Below are 15,458 nucleotides of genomic sequence, written 5' to 3' on the forward strand. Positions count from 1 at the left end.
GATGGAAAGTCAGCATCACCTGCCATAAATAGAAGGTGCTGGAAAAAATAAATATAATGAAAACAAAACATTGTTATTAAATTCCAGCTCCAAGCTCTTGCTGCTCAGAAGCTCCAAGTCCAAGGCTGGGTTTCTATTTCTTTGCTAAAACAGGATGTCACTCATGTTTGGGAAGTTTTAAAGTCATAGTCGCACAAAACTGAGATTTCCTCTTTGAAGAGGTGAAAGAGAATTTAAAAGGGAGTGATTTGAAAAGGATTCTATGTTACTTAATGCTATGTGTCTGGTCTAACGAAAGCATCTCAGATAGTTCACTTAATGCGTCAACTTGTCTGGGTCACCGTGTTTCTGTGAAGGTGCTTTGGGATGAGATTCACATTTGAATCAGTGGACTCTGAGTCAAGCAGACTGCCCTCCCTGACAGGGTATGCCTCATCCAATCAGTTGAAGGCCTGGTAGAACAAAAGGCTGACTGCCTCCGAACAAGACAGAATTCTGCCAGCAAATGACCTTCAGACTTGAACTACATCATCAGCTCATCCACAGGTCTCCAAGCCTGCTGGCCCGCCCTGCAGATTTTGAACTTGCCAGCCTCTATAATCCCATGAGCCTATTCCCTAAAACAAACTCTCTCTCTAAATATATATGCACCCCTTTGGTTTCTCTGCAGAACCCTGACTAATACAGCATCACTGTCTCAGGGTACCCAGCCCATATGGACTCACCAACCTGAGAGCTGGAAGGTTGAGCCCCTTAACCGGGGACTTGAGGTGGGGAGGGATCCAACAGGAAGTGACACCACCATGAAAAATTTAGCACCAGGGCAGATGCTGAGCCAGCACCATGGGGACCCATTCCGATGCACCTGGAATCCCACAGTAACATTTCCCTACTAGCATGCCTAGGGGGCTATGAGGTGGCCATGCTGGAAAGAAAGGCAACCTCCCAACCCCTTGCCCATCCCATTGGAGTGCTTCTGATGATATTGCATCTGCTCAATGACATTGTCTGGCTGTGCAGTTGGGAAACTGACTCAACACAATGGGAATCACGCACTCATGCAGTCTCAGCTGAAAGGCGCTGGTGTGATCATGAGAACACCCCACCCCCAGCCTCTGCCTGGATTATTTTTCTAGCATCCAGTTTCCATCTGAACATGCCCCGGGATGGGGGACCTCACCATTGCCAAGACCACATCTGATTACTGGACCCTAAGCTTCAGAACAAGGGTTCCCAAACTTCAGTCATTTGTCTACCACCTTCTCAAGTACAGCTGGAAGATTTTCCTTCATAATTGTCCTTAACTCAACCCACTTTCTAACATAAATAAATGTATTTTAAAAAGAAATCTTTTGGCTCCCTGGGAATGGAAAATCAGCATCATTTGCCATAAATAGAAATTAATTGTGAAAATAAATACCCCCTGCCCCCAAAGTTCACAAATTCTGGTTCAAGGCTGTTGCCTGCCATAGGAACTAAGCTGCAGACCTGGTCTAAGTTAAAGAGGGGAAACTAGAGTTAAAGAGGCACTAAACACCTTAGCTTCAGCTAAGATTCCCCCCTTGATGGAATCAGAAGAACTGAAAGAGAATTGAAAAGGGAATCGCTTTCCCACTGAGTGATTTAATGTCACGTAATGACAGAGCCATCTAAAATCACCCCAGCATGATGAATCCCACTGTGCAGAAAACAGCATTAAACAGGGATCTCTCTTCCATTGATTCCAGTCCTGTCTTCAGTGGTCTCCAACCAGGAAGCCAGTTCTCCACTTCTCTGAATGCCCCAAGAGGTGGGGCGTGTGTGTCACCATTTTCACAGGTGACTACCTGTCCATCAGTGTGTTCGCTGAGTACACAGAGCATGCGAGGCTCTTTGCAGGCACTGTGGGAAGACAGAAAGACATGGACCACAGGGTCGTGGCCCTCACAGAGAGCTAAAAAAAACTGTCAGGTTGGTTTCATGCCGCAAACCAGTGCCCCTTCTTTCTCCCCAACAAACCAAACTCACCTCCCACCCCTCAGAGTAGTGGACCTTTGCATGTGCGTATCCCTCTTTCTGGAATGTTTTTAGATCTTGGTGTAACTGACTTCTTCTCTTCATTCAGCCCCAGCTCCTAAGTCAGCAGAGAAGCCTCCCCCACTTTTCTGGTCTACGTGATCTGCCTGCCTTCAGCTCTTGAATCACTGAACATTATCTGCCATTTTCTTATGTATCGCTGTGCGCTTCTTTTTTTCTGTCCTGCTCTCTGGAATGGAAGCTCCCAGCGGGCAGGGATTTATGTCTGTCTCATCACTGCTCTGTCCCCGTGCCCAGCACAGTGCCTGGCCCACAGCAGATATTAAAGTCATTATCAGTGGAGTGAGGGATGCTGTTTTCAGGAGTATTCTCCTCCCTACTCCAGGTCTCGCCAAGAAGCCTTAAGCCTTGAGATGACAATATAGCATTCTCTTCCCCTTGGCAGCCCCACGGCCTCTAGCTCTCTGACTCCTCTGAGGGCAGGGAGCATGAATAATTCCAAGGCTCATGATCTGCTTGCAAACTGTGGTAAAAACACAGTGAGGATGCTTGGGGCAGGGGGAGCAGGGGCTCAGACCAGGCTCTGGAACACACCAGGGTGGGTGAGCCAGGCATTCGGTCCACAGCCCAGGGAGGGCCAGGAAGCTCAAGGTAAGGCCAGGTGTGGAGGGTCAAGTCCAAGGTGGGGCTTAGCAGGATGGGACACTGGTTCTCTAGGAGCCCTAAGACCCCCTGAGGAAAAGGCAAAGTGGAGAGACCTGGGTTTCCCCAAAGAGGACTGCCAGGGCCATAACACCCTCATACAGCAAACCAAAGCTCTCCTTGATTCACATCCTACCAGGGTTATACATGGACTCCCGCTGTGCGCAGCATGAAATACCACAAAAGCAAGGGGGAAATGGAAGAATTGAGGCATTGGAGATAGTCTCCACCAGAATATTGTCTGCTTGGGTTCATTGCAATCCCCATTTTATAGATGAGAAAACGGAGGGGTAGCGAGGTTAGGTAGCTTGTCAAAGGTCACACCCCCAGTAAGTGGCAGAGCTGGGAGTGGAACAGTCATACCCTTAAACACCATCTTGCCTCGGGAAGCCCAGAGCTATAGAATAAAGGAAGATAGACACAGAAAACACAGCAAAGGCTTAGGCACGATCAATTTACAGCAATACCAGGGCTGCAGAGAAATCAGGCTGCAGGAAGTAGAAAGGCACAGCATTGGGGCTTTACTCTAAACCAACTAAATCAGAACCTCTGGGGACGGCCCCCACCAACAGGTGATAAAAGATGCCCAGTGATTCCAATAAACAGCAAGGTTTGCAAACCACTTCCCTTGGCCCTTAAATGAAAACATTCAAAGCACCAGCTGCCTCACGTTCCTGGTGAATTGAGGTCAAGTATAGCATATACACCAATATATGTATTTTATATATGTATATATTTATGTATTATTATATATTTACATGTGTATTCACAGGTGCCTCTCGGATTGCTTAGTTCCAGAGAGAGAACTAAATGCTTTCTTCACGATGCCTCCTGGGAAAAAGAACAGACTTATTTTCCCAACACCAAGACCCTGCTGCTAGAGTGGCAAACCCACTCCCGCTAACACACCAGTGAGTGAAGAAAAGTCGTTGGTGCATCTTCCTTTATCTTTTGTTTCCTCCAACTGGCCCTGCCAGGGAGTCACAGGGTAACCTGGGGCAAGTGGCACCTGCTCACTGGGCCACAGTTCCTCCGACAGAGACCAAGAGGACAGTCGGATTAAAGCCGCATTCCCTGAGCATCACTGCCTTAGGTCCGGTTACCTAGAAGCAAAGACTGGGGTGTGGATTCTTGTGCTAGGATTTTTTTTTTTTTTTTTTTGAGATGGAATTTCACTCTTGTCACCCAAGCTGGAGTACAGCGGCGCAATGTCGGCTCACTGCACCCTCTGCCTCCCGGGTTCCAGCAATTCTCCTGCCTCAGCCTCCTGAGTAGCTGGGATTACATGCGCTTGCCACCACACCCGGCTAATTTTTTGTATTTTTAGTAGAGATGGGGTTTCGCCATGTTGGCCAGGCTGGTCTAGAACTCCTGACCTCAGGTGATCCACCCACCTTGGCCTCCCAAAGTGTTGGGATTACAGGCTTGAGCCACCGCGCCCAGCTGTGCTAGGGATTTTCTAAGGGATACTCTTGGGTGAAACCAAGAAGAAAGTCATTCGAAGCCTGCACTCATGACAGCTGGAGGTGATGAGTACATAATCCAGCAAATGGGACCTGGGTGGGCCCCCAGTGTCAATCACATCACTGTGATCATTTCTGTGGGTGCACCACCTGTTCCACTCACTATTCAACAGTTTTCCTTAAAACACATTAAGCTTAAATTGATTCTTTTTTAAATATTTATTCTGTTTTGTTTTTTGTTTTTAAAACATGGTCTCACTCTGCTGCCCAGGCTGGAGTGCAGCGGCATGATCACAGCTGGCTGCAGCCTTGACCTCCTGGGCTCAGGTGATCCTTTTGCCCCAGCCTCCTACAGGTGCATGCCACCACACCTGGGTAATTTTTTTATTTTTTGTAGAGATGGGGGTTCTCCCTATGTTCCTCGAACTGGTCTTGAACTCCTGGGCTCAAGTGATCCTCCCACCTCAACCTCCCAAAGTGCTGAGTTTACAGGCATGAGCCACCACACCCAGCCCGATTCATTTTTAAACATGCATTACACTGTAAATGGAAAATCAGCATCACTTGCCAAGGGACATTTAAGTAATACACAGAAATGAACGCGAGCCTAATACAGTCTTTAACATCGCCTGTATGCTACAGGAGTCATTTCCAAATGCCTGCAGGCGTGCAGACCCCACTCTGGGTGTGTCGATGATTAAGCCTCTCTCAGGCTCTGGTCTGGGAAGAATGTGACCCCGTGTCACACTGGTATAAACGGATGCTGATCATGCCACTCGGGCCTGATGTGGCTCCAGACAGAGCCAACTGCAGGAGGGAGAGGGAGCAGCTGCCCTGACCCTAGTGACTTCTCAGGGCTTCCAGACCCCCTGCCCCTGCAGTCTCCAGCTCAATGCTCACCCAAGGCTCCCTTCTCCCACTCCTCCTCTGGGTCTGCTGAGACACTGGGGATACATCATGATGGTTACTGGGGTGCCCTGGTGAACTATCAGATAGGAAGCAATGGTCCCTGTGCCTGCCAGCTCTTGATGGTTTAAACAAATACCATCAGAACTAATGGCAGAGGAGAAAATCTGACTTAACTTAGGGCTAGAAAGCGTCCCTGAAAAAATGATGGGTTTTTTTTTTTTTTTTTAAAGACAGAGTCTCGCTCCGTCACCCAGGCTGGAGTGCAGTGGTGCAATCACAGCTCACTGTAGCCTTGAATTCCTAGCCTCAAGCAATCCTCCCGCCTTAGCCTCTGGAGTACCTAGGACGACAGGTGCACACCACCACACCGAGCTAATGTTTATTTCATTTTATTTTTGAGACAGAGTCTTGCCCTGTCACCCAGAGCTTGAGTGCAGTGGCGTGATCTCAACTCATTGTAACCTCTGCCTCTTGAATTCAAGCAATTCTCCTGCCTCAGCCTCCCAAGTAGCTGGGACTACAGGCATGTGCCACCACACCTGGCTAATTTTTGTATTTTTAGTAGAAACAGGGTTTCTTCATGTTGGCCAGGCTGGTCTCGAACTCCTAACCTCAAGTGATCCACCCACCTCGGCCTCCCAAAGTGCTGGGATTACAGGCATGAGCTACCACACCTGGCTGGCTAATTTTTATTTTTATTTTTTGTAGAGATGGAGTCTCACTATGTTGCCCAGGCTGGTCTCAAACTCCTGGCCTGAAGCGATCCTCCTGCCTCGGCCTTCCAAAGTGCTGGGATTATAGGCATGAGCCACCATGCCTGGCCGGTATGAGTCTTAAAGGTCTTAAAGGATAAAGAATTAGCTGGACAGAGAGAGGAAGGGAATGTGGAAGAAGAACGGCAAGGGAAAGAGCAGGTAGAAGCAGTGGTGAGAGAGGATTAAGAGTTGCAGGAACTGGCAGGGTCTGGTGGCTCATACCTGTAATCCCAGCACTTTGGGAGGCTGAGGCAGGCGGATCGTGAGGTCAAGAGATAGAAACCAGCCTGGCCAACACGGTGAAACCCTGCCTCTACTAAAAATACCAAAATTAGCTGGGCGTGGTGGTGTATGCCTGTAGTCCCAGCTACTTGGGCGGCTGAGGCAGAAGAATCACTTGAACCAGGGAGTCGGAGGCTGCAGTGAGCTGAGATCGCGCCACTGCACTCCAGCCTGGGCGACAGAGTGAGACTCCGTCTCAAAAAAAAAAAAAAAAAAAGAGTTGCAGGAACTAAGAAAAAAGAATGGGCTAGAGTAGAAGGCAACAGGGGAAAGTGATGAGTCCAGAGAAGGGGTTAGACCAGTACGTCTCACCACCAACCACACTGGGGGCACCTTAAACCCCTGTGCCCTGGCCCCTGCCTCCAGAGAGTCTGATATCATTACTTTCAGGTGGGGACTGGAAATCAGCATTCTATCCAGATTCCCCAGGAGATTCTGAAGAGCAGCCAGCCAAGAACCTCTGAGTCAGATCATGTAAGGCCTGGTTTTTGCTTAGGAGCAGTTGAAACTACTGAAGAATTTTAAGTGGGACAGGGGAAGAGTGACTTGGTCAGCTTTGTGTCTCTATCAGATCCTTCTGGATGCATATGGGAAATGGACTGCAAGGCCATAGTGGCTGCGGGGACAGAGGTCACGGAGCTTGTGCAATTGTCAAGGCAAAAGATGGCAGCGGTCTGGGCCAAGATAGAAGCCACTGAGATGAAAGGAGGGGATGGATTCCAGAAGGACTGAAGGTTTGCATAAAGAGACAGAGGACTGCTCCAGGCTTCCACTGTAAGCCAGTGATGGGTGGTGGTGGTGTATACTGAGAGGCCACCACTGTTGGCTCAAAGACCAGCCTGGTCCACTGCTCTCAGCCTCTCCTGGGCTCTAGGCCCTGGGCTTTAGAGCTAATGACCATCCATCTGAATTTCAAGACACTTTCCACATTAATAAGAGAGAGGACTCAAGGCTCCCTTGCCACATTTTACTCAAAACATCATATCACCTGATGATCTAAATATATTCAGAAAAGTCAACGAGGGAGCAGGAGAAAGAGGGGATTTTTCGTTTTTCTTCTGTACCCTAGACAGACAAGGGCAAAGACCCTTAAAAGATTTAGGTTGCAGCTGGGCACAGCGGTTCACGCCTGTAATCCCAGCACTTTGAGAGGCTGAGGAGGGAGGATCACTTGAGGCCAGGAATTTCAGAGCAGCCTGGGTGACAAAGCAAGACCCAGTCTCTACAAAAAATTTAAAAATTAGCTGGGTGCACCTGTGGTCCCAGTTACTCAGGAGGCTGAGGACAGAGGATCACTTGAGCCCAGGTGTCCAAGGCTGCCGTGAGCTGACTGCACCCACTACACTCCAGCCTGGGTGACCCAGCAAGATCCTGTCTCAAAAAAAAAAAAAAAAAAAAAAGATTTAGGTTTCTCTTGACCCTCCTGTAGATGATCTTCCATCCACTGTTAGATAAATTCCATTACAGGGGCCGAGTCCATTTTTGTTCACTGCCCGGCACATAGTAAGCTGCTAATAAATATTAGAATGAACACATGAGGAATAAATCAGCATAGATGACCTGTCACAGAACTCCCAAATTCAGGAATTAAGGATTATCTCCAGAATAAATGTCACAGCCTGCGAGTTAGTTTCCAAATAGCACTCCCTCGACCCTCCACATGTCTGTACACAGCCCCCCTGCAGCACCCCACAATCCAATTCTCAGATCTCACTGGCATCTGCCTACTGTCTTCAGAATGCACCTGTCACCCCTCAGCAGACACCATTTTATTCATGCCACAGTTACTAGGCACTCATTCTGGGACAGATGAGGACCTCAAGGCTGGAACACTGTGATGAGTTAGAGAAGCTCCCATCCCCACTCCAAAGACAAATGTCCACTATAAGACAACTGGGACCCCAAAGCATCTCCTCCATCAGTTCTATGAGAGAAACAGAACCCTTCACTTCACAATGAAAGGGAGTGGTCAGCATGGGGTTTTTTTGTTTTTTGTTTTTGTTTTTGTTTTAAGAGATGGGGTCTTGCTCTGTCGCCCAGGCTAGGGTGCAGTGGTGCAATCTCAGCTCACTGCAGCCTCAAACTCCTGGGCTCAAGCGATCCTCCCACCTCAGCCTTCAGAGCAGCTGGGACTACAGGTGCGTGTCATCATGCCTGGCTAATTTTGCTATTTTTTTGTAGAGACAGGGTCTCATTATGTTGCCCAGGCTGGTCTCAAAACTCCTGTGCTCAAGCAATCCTCCTGCCTAAGCCTCCCAAAATTCTAAAATTACAGGCCTGAGCCACCACACCTGGCCATGGTTAACCCCCGTGAAGAGCACCCAGACTGGAAACACGTTATGTTCACTGGCATCTGCAATGTGATGTTCCGAGGGGGATGCTCCATGGGGACTGGATGACACCTGCTCACACTGGTCACCATTTCCTTGTCTCTGGATTTCCAGAACAGTCCCTAACTGGTCCATCCACGGAGTCTCTGACCCCCAACAGCCAAAGGCATCATCTCTCCCCATCCTCACACCTGCACAACCTCCATTGCTTACCAAGTTCAGGGAAAATGAGTGCATTATTATTGAAGTCAGTAATTCCTGAAGATACTCTCTTGGTTACAGATAAGGCTTGAGATAAGATTGTATCCTTTCAATCCAGTTCCTTCCCTACCCTCCCATCAGAGACAAGCACATGGACCTACTCCGATGTCTCCTTCCAGACATTGTTCCTCACATAAACATGTGAAGCCACAGAAAATACAACAAGAATTTCTGTTTATATGAATAATACCTTTTTCCACATATACTTCTCCTGGTTGTTCTTTTTTTAAACTCAGTAATGCCATAAAGCTCTTTCCATATGGGTACAATGGATAAACTTTTTTTTTTTGAGGTAGAGTCTTGCTCTGTCACCCAGGCTGGAGTGCAGTGGCATGATCTCGGCTCACTGCCACCCCCATCTCCTGGGTTCAAGCGATTCTTGTGCCTCAGCCTCCCAAGTAGCTGCGATTACAGGTGCACACCAACACGCCCAACTAATTTTTGTATTTTTGGTAGAGATGGGGTTTCACTATATTGGCTGATCTTGAACTCCTGAACTCAAGTGATCTGCCTGCCTTGGCCTCCCAAAGTGCTGGGATTAGAGGCGTGAGCTACCGCGCCCGGCCCCTTGTTCTTTTTTAACTGCTGTAAAATATTCTGCAAAATGGCTGATGGTTATTTAGGTTGCTTCCACTTTTCCTTTTCTCTATTTCTTACCTATCATTGGATATTCTATTCCAATAATGCTCCGTGAGCATCCTCACGTCTGCCTCCTTAGCCAGGTTCTTGGGGATGTGGAAGGGAAGCCCACTCCACACTGTGGCCCCCTCATCCCTCCCTACTCCATCTCCCTCCCTTCATACACTCAGCACTGAAGACAAACCAGGCACCCACTGCTCCTCCGGCAGGGTCCCTGCTCGCAATCTCTGCCTTTTCTTTTTTAAAATTATCCTTTTTTTTTTTTTTTTTTTTTGAGATGGAGTCTCGCTCTGTCGCCCAGGCTGGAGTGCAGTGGCGTGATCTCAGCTCACTGCAAACTCTGGGTTCACACCATTCTCCTGCCTCAGCCTCCCGAGTAGCTAGGACTACAGGCGCCTGCCACCACGCCGGGCTAATTTTTTTTGTATTTTCAGTAGAGACAGGGCTTCACCGTGTTAGCCAGGATGGTCTCGATCTCCTGACCTCGTGATCCACCCGCCTTGGCCTCCCAAAGTGCTAGGATTACAGGCGTAAGGAGCTTGCATTCTTGGACTTGTCACCGCCATCGCTAGATGATAACCTCCTCTGAAGACAGGGAAATTCCCCATTTTATTGCCAAAGCCTGAAGCAGCTCACTGCACAGGGCTGCTTAGTAATAGCCCATCAAGATTAAATTGAGGAAGCCAGCCTCTCCCTCAGCCTTCCTTTGGTTCAAGCAAACCACAAACAAATCAAGCCACTTCCATGTGCATCAATATATCACCTCTTCTGATCCACAGACAACTGGCAAAGGTCATCAGAGTGGAATCATCACCCTCATTAAAGATGAAGGGACTCCCTTGGAAGCTAAGTGGCAGGCCTCAGTCTGAAGCTGAACACAGGGGCTTGGTCTGGGAGCTCTCAGATATTTCAGGATGAGTCGTGTTTCCAAAAAGTGTGACACGTCCATCCCAGCCCCTCTTATAAAACCATCTCCCAAAAAGCAGGCACTCTAGTACTCAGATTTTTGCCAAACGCCAAGGACCACTGTGCTTATTAACTAAATTCTTTGAGTATCTTAAAATGTTTTAAAGTTTACAGCATCCACTTTTGTTTCAACCCAAGCAGAAGTATCTGTGAAACCATGGGTTTGTGTGCTACTTACATTTTATCCCCCCAATACCAATCAAGAAGAAGACATAATTATTCTTTTCTGTTTTTATGCCATGGGCCTTTGAGAATTATCTTGTGTGCCACCAGCGGTAACACATTTTGGAAAACATTCATAAGATCAACAAAAAAACTTTGGGTCTTATTTATTCACTGCAAATTTCTTAAATTCGTTGCATTTTGAGGAAAGACAGTTCAGAGAAGTTTGTGATCAGGTCATCAAAAGAGAAATCTTCAAAGTGTATGACTTTGCTATTGGGAAAAACTTGCTTGATCTTAGACTGAGCGATCTGCACTGAGAGGCTTGGCTTGTCTGTCTGTATATCCTGCATGGTGATGGCGATTTTGCATCCTAGATTTCTCAGGACAATCCTGGTGTCAAATATCACCCTGGTGACCCCTCCCTCAGCTCTGGACCCAGAGTTCCAGGAAGCTTCTAGAAGCTGATGTCATCTAGCCTGTCCCTAAAGAGCAGGAACTGGAGAAGTCTCTTCTTCATCCTCAGTCCCTTTTAGATCAACAGAAGCCCAGCCTGCCAAGGAAGACGAGGGCCCCAGGAATTCAATTATTCACTTTAGCAACTACTCATTAAGCACCGGAGATACCGCATGAACAAAACCAACAGTGTCTCCGCACGGGAAGGAGAGAGGGACTCATTCAGCTAGTTCTCCTCCAGCCTCCTTCCTCCCTATATCCTGCCCCAAGATGGGCCAGCGTTCCCAGGGTTCAACAGCTTTGCCCGGGAACAACCCAGTGCTCAGTGGGAAGTGACCTGCTGCCTGAGCAGAGCTCTTGCTCACCATTGTCCCATCAGCACGGGAGCACGGAAATCCAGCATCCTGGACAGATGACACGTGCTATAAGGGTCCCAGGCCCTGGGGACCTGGGCCTGGAATCCCACTGAACTCCCCTCAGCTGTGGCCTAGATCTAGTCCTGGGTCGGCTGCCAAATTGCTGTGTGACCTGGGCAAGTCACTCCACCTCTCTGAGTGTCCCTAGCTGTCAGTGTCATACTGGGACTTTCTAAGGTCCTTATGCCCTGAAATTCTCCAATCTTAGCCCAGGGCTGTCCCGAATGCAGTGAGCTCTCACCCTTTCAGGCACCTGAAGGAGCATGAGTACCTCTGGAGTGGAGCAGGACGGGTGCCCTCATCACCACCACCAGCCTCCGCTCAGGTGTCAGGTTACCAGCCCGGCACTCTCCCGCTGGGTGGCAGCTCTGCCTCTGATATTTTTAGACTCCCCCCTGGCCTGTCCCTAACAAGAGCCAGATGCATCTGATTCCTGCCACGGTGCTGCCGAAATTGCATTCTTTGGCTAACTTCTGCAGGGAGCCAGACTTCACTACTCCTGGGGTGAGAAGGGGAGACTGCTCTGCCTGTCACCACCACACCAATCCCCATTCCTTCCCTGCGCATGCTGAGGCCACCGTCCAAGAGTCAGGCCTCCATCCCTTCTATGATGCCAGCTGCCCTCTTCCTTCATTCCAGCTGCTGCTGCCAATCACCTGCCCTCCTGAGACACCCCGACACACACACACACCCCTCCTGCACAGGCATCCCGAGGCTGGCCTTTAACTCTCTCCTCTGGGAGAGATCTGCCCCCTCAATCCCAGTGCCTGGGGCCCCACCCTACCTTTGGGTAAGTAATGTCACCGCGTCCCCTCTGGAACTCCCGTGGCTGGAGAGCCCCGCCCTGTCCCCACCTTAGCCCCTGTAGCCCGTGTCAGAGTCCCCACTTGGCTACAGAGCTGGGAAGCAGCCACATGTTGCCCCCCCCCACCCCCACACACACAATTATCTGACCTCCCCATCCCACCCTGCAAAAGGAGGGTGGCTGGACTCCTGCTTCCCAAACAAACCTCGCCAAGCAGCCAGCAGTTCAGCGCCAGCCCATCTGGCTTGGAAGGACATTTATATATTTTCATCTCGACTGACTTCCCCTCCTGGTCCCGTCTGGCGGAGTTTACTGTGACAAAGAAGTGGCTTTGCTGTGCCCTCACTGACCTGGAAGGCTGTATAGCAGAGGTGAGGGCAGGAGAGTGTCACTCTATGCCTAGGGTGAAAAATGGGCTGGTTGATCCTCTCTGTTAATTACCTGTTGCTGGAAAATGGGGAGTCTGTGCACATATGCATGTGGTTTTAGCTCCTACTATGAAGATATTATGTGAGAGGCAGAGAAAAGAAACTGAGGTGAAACATTCACTTCCATTCCAGGAAGAAAGGATTTAAGTGCCATTACTGGGGTGGGGGTGGAGAAGCAGGGACGGGTTGCTAAATGGATGTGCTCCGTAGCCACAATAAAATGCCACCAAGCCCTTTTAGCCCCTCATTAGCTAGACCCCTAATCTGGTGTGGTGCCAGCCAGAGCGGGTACACCCCCTCCTCCAGCCCGAGGTGGGGCAGTGTCAGCCCCAAGCCTCACCCTCCTCACAGGGACGTTTCCGCCTGGCCCTGCCCTCACCCACTCAGCTGGTCGACTCCGTGGTTTCCAACACAAACACATTCTCTGGATTTCAGGCGCACCTCAATCTCTCCACTTGAGGGGTAGAGGAGGCTCCAGGCTATGTGGCCAGCCCTCTGCCTCTTACTCGACTCCCTGGTTCCCCATGGGATGGAGGTGGTGAGATCCAAAAACCCTCAGTGGGAAAACAGGTTCTGCACCTTCCTGCCACCTCCACGCCTCTCCCTGGGCTGTGGTCTTGGCATTTGCCAAGGCCCCCATGGGCATCCACGCCCTGTTTTCCCCAGAAGGGTCTCCCCTCATTCCCTCTCTGCAAACCAGCAGGGCATCTCCAGGTGGAAAGAAGGGGAGGGCTTGGGAGGCACACGGAGGTTCAAGGTCTAGATCTTTGCATTTACCAGCTCAGTGGCCTTGAGCAAACCAACTTAGATCTCTAGCCTGTTTCCCCACTTGCAACAGGAGAGTGTGCTGGAAACAGCTCAGGGGTGAGGCTCCCAGGGAGAAATGGAGATGGAGGGCGAGCACCAGCCAACTGCAAACCTCCAGCAGCTCAGGTCGCCATCCTTCCCCTTGTGTGACTCCTGGGAAACCAGGACCCCGTCCCTTCCTCGTCCTCTTTAAGCTTTCTTAACTGAAGGCCGAATTCCAAGAGGTGCCCAGCAATAACGTGTCGGTTCTTAGATTTCTCTCTGATTCAAACTGGAGTGCAGAGGTGGCTAAATGTGGCTTTAAAAAAATTTTTATGATAAAATATGCACAACATCATAATCATCATTTTAACCGACGATAAGTATACAACCCAGTGGCATTAAATACCTTCACCGTACTGTGTAACAATTGCCACTATGTGTACCCAAAACTTTTTCATCCTCCCCAACAAAAACTCTGTCCCATTAAACAGTAACTCCCGGTTCCCAGGTACCCCCAGCCCCTGGCAACCACCATTCTACTTTCTGTCTATAAAATTTGCCTATTCTAGGTGTCTCATAAAAGTGGAATCACAATGTATTTGAACTGGAGGCTTCTTAAGTCCCTCTCCAAGCCCCTTACTTAGACACAGCTGAATTATAAGATGAAGGTGCACACACACACACACACACACACACCCTCAAAGCTTGGGAGGGGCAGTGCTCCCTTCCCCAAACCTGAAGCTGGCCTGGAGGGAGAGCTTTGCCCTGTGGTGTCTTCGGAGTCCCCATGTCCAGCCCCACATCTCCAACTAAAAGACCTCCCTGGAGCGTGCTCACATCTCTGGATTTGGGGAGGGCGTAGAATCCACACTCCGAGCTGCAGCCTCTCCTCCCTCTGGAACCCATGGGTGTGGTCTCGCCTCTTTAAAGCCCCCCAAGCCCTACTAGAGTTGGCAGGAAGAGAGGTGTCATCCCAGCAGCGCCTCCCGGCTCCTTCACCGTTCCTGACCCCCAAGAAGTCGCTCCTCGCCGCTCGGGGGCGCGACGGAGCAGCGGCGGGGGGCCTAGAGGGGTACGCAGCCCAGGAGGACCCGCTGGCCCGGCCTGGCGCACCCGTCCTGCCCGCGAGGCGAGTCTGGGGACGTTGCCCGGGAATCCCTCACGCGACCTGGGGCTCTCCCTGGACTCCAAGAGCCCCGGGTGTGAGTCCGGGGGCGAGGGGAGGCGCCCTGACTCCTCCCCAAACTTTTCCCGCCCGCATCGGCTCAAAAGGCGTGGGAAGCCGTCCCGGGATGGCGAAGTGGAATTCGGGGACCCGAGCGAGCGTGGCGCAGAACGGAGGTCGGCGGCATGGGTGGCACCTCGGCCCTCCCGTTACTGTCACCAATTTCGGGGGCTGCTCCCGGTCCAGTAAGCGGGGGGGTCGCGTGCCTGCTGCCCGGGCGTACGCGATCCCGGGGCCCCCCCGATGTCGCCCCGCGCCCTGGGTGCGCCCGCAACTCACCCGGCGCTGGCGGCTGCGCTGGCTGCTGGATCGACGGACTGGCTGGGGGTGCAAGGCGAGGCCGCCGGGCTGTTTTGAAGCTCTGGGCTGGGACTGCGCGCCCTCCCTCCACCCTCTAGGCGGCGGGGCCCCTCCTTCCCCGATCCCGCCTCCCGGGCCGTGACGCCAGGAGCCGGGAGAGCCGAGTGGGAGGGGCCTCCGGCGAAGGGAGGGGGCCCCGGAGGGAAAGGCCGAGGCCGGGAGCGCCCTGGAGCCCCCCTCTCCCGTCCCCGCCCGCCTCCCTGCGGCTGTGTGGCCAAGTTTGGGGCGGAGCCGGTGGCACGGGCCCGGGGGAAAAGGAAGAAAGGGAGGCTCCCGGGAGCAAGGGGCTTCCCTTCTCTGCAGGTTTCCACATCCCTCTCGTTCTCTTTCCTCTCCTCTTCTCTCCTTTTCTTCCTCTTCCCTAAGGAGCTTTGGAATCCGGGCTCCCTGCTCTAGAACCCCTTCTCTGGCCTTTTATGAACTTTCTGAGCTCGTCCATAATCTCCCCTGTCTCAGTTTCCTCTTCTGGGAATGGGAGTGATTATAGGTCGGAA

The 15,458-nt window shown here is 50.9% G+C and overlaps 1 protein-coding gene across 1 annotated transcript in view; it reads right to left on the bottom strand.

Annotated features, from left to right (window-relative positions):
• Nucleotides 1-15,152, bottom strand: part of EMP2 (epithelial membrane protein 2) — a 52,535-nt gene extending 37,383 nt beyond the window's left edge. Inside the window, exon 1 of the mRNA XM_054455166.2 lies at nt 14,884-15,152. The gene's annotated coding sequence lies outside the window, so the exon portion shown is untranslated. The remainder of the gene's footprint in view (nt 1-14,883) is intronic.
• Between the last annotated feature and the right edge of the window lie 306 nt (nt 15,153-15,458).

Source organism: Pongo pygmaeus, chromosome 18, assembly GCF_028885625.2.
Source record: "Pongo pygmaeus isolate AG05252 chromosome 18, NHGRI_mPonPyg2-v2.0_pri, whole genome shotgun sequence".
Classification (NCBI taxonomy): domain Eukaryota; kingdom Metazoa; phylum Chordata; class Mammalia; order Primates; family Hominidae; genus Pongo; species Pongo pygmaeus.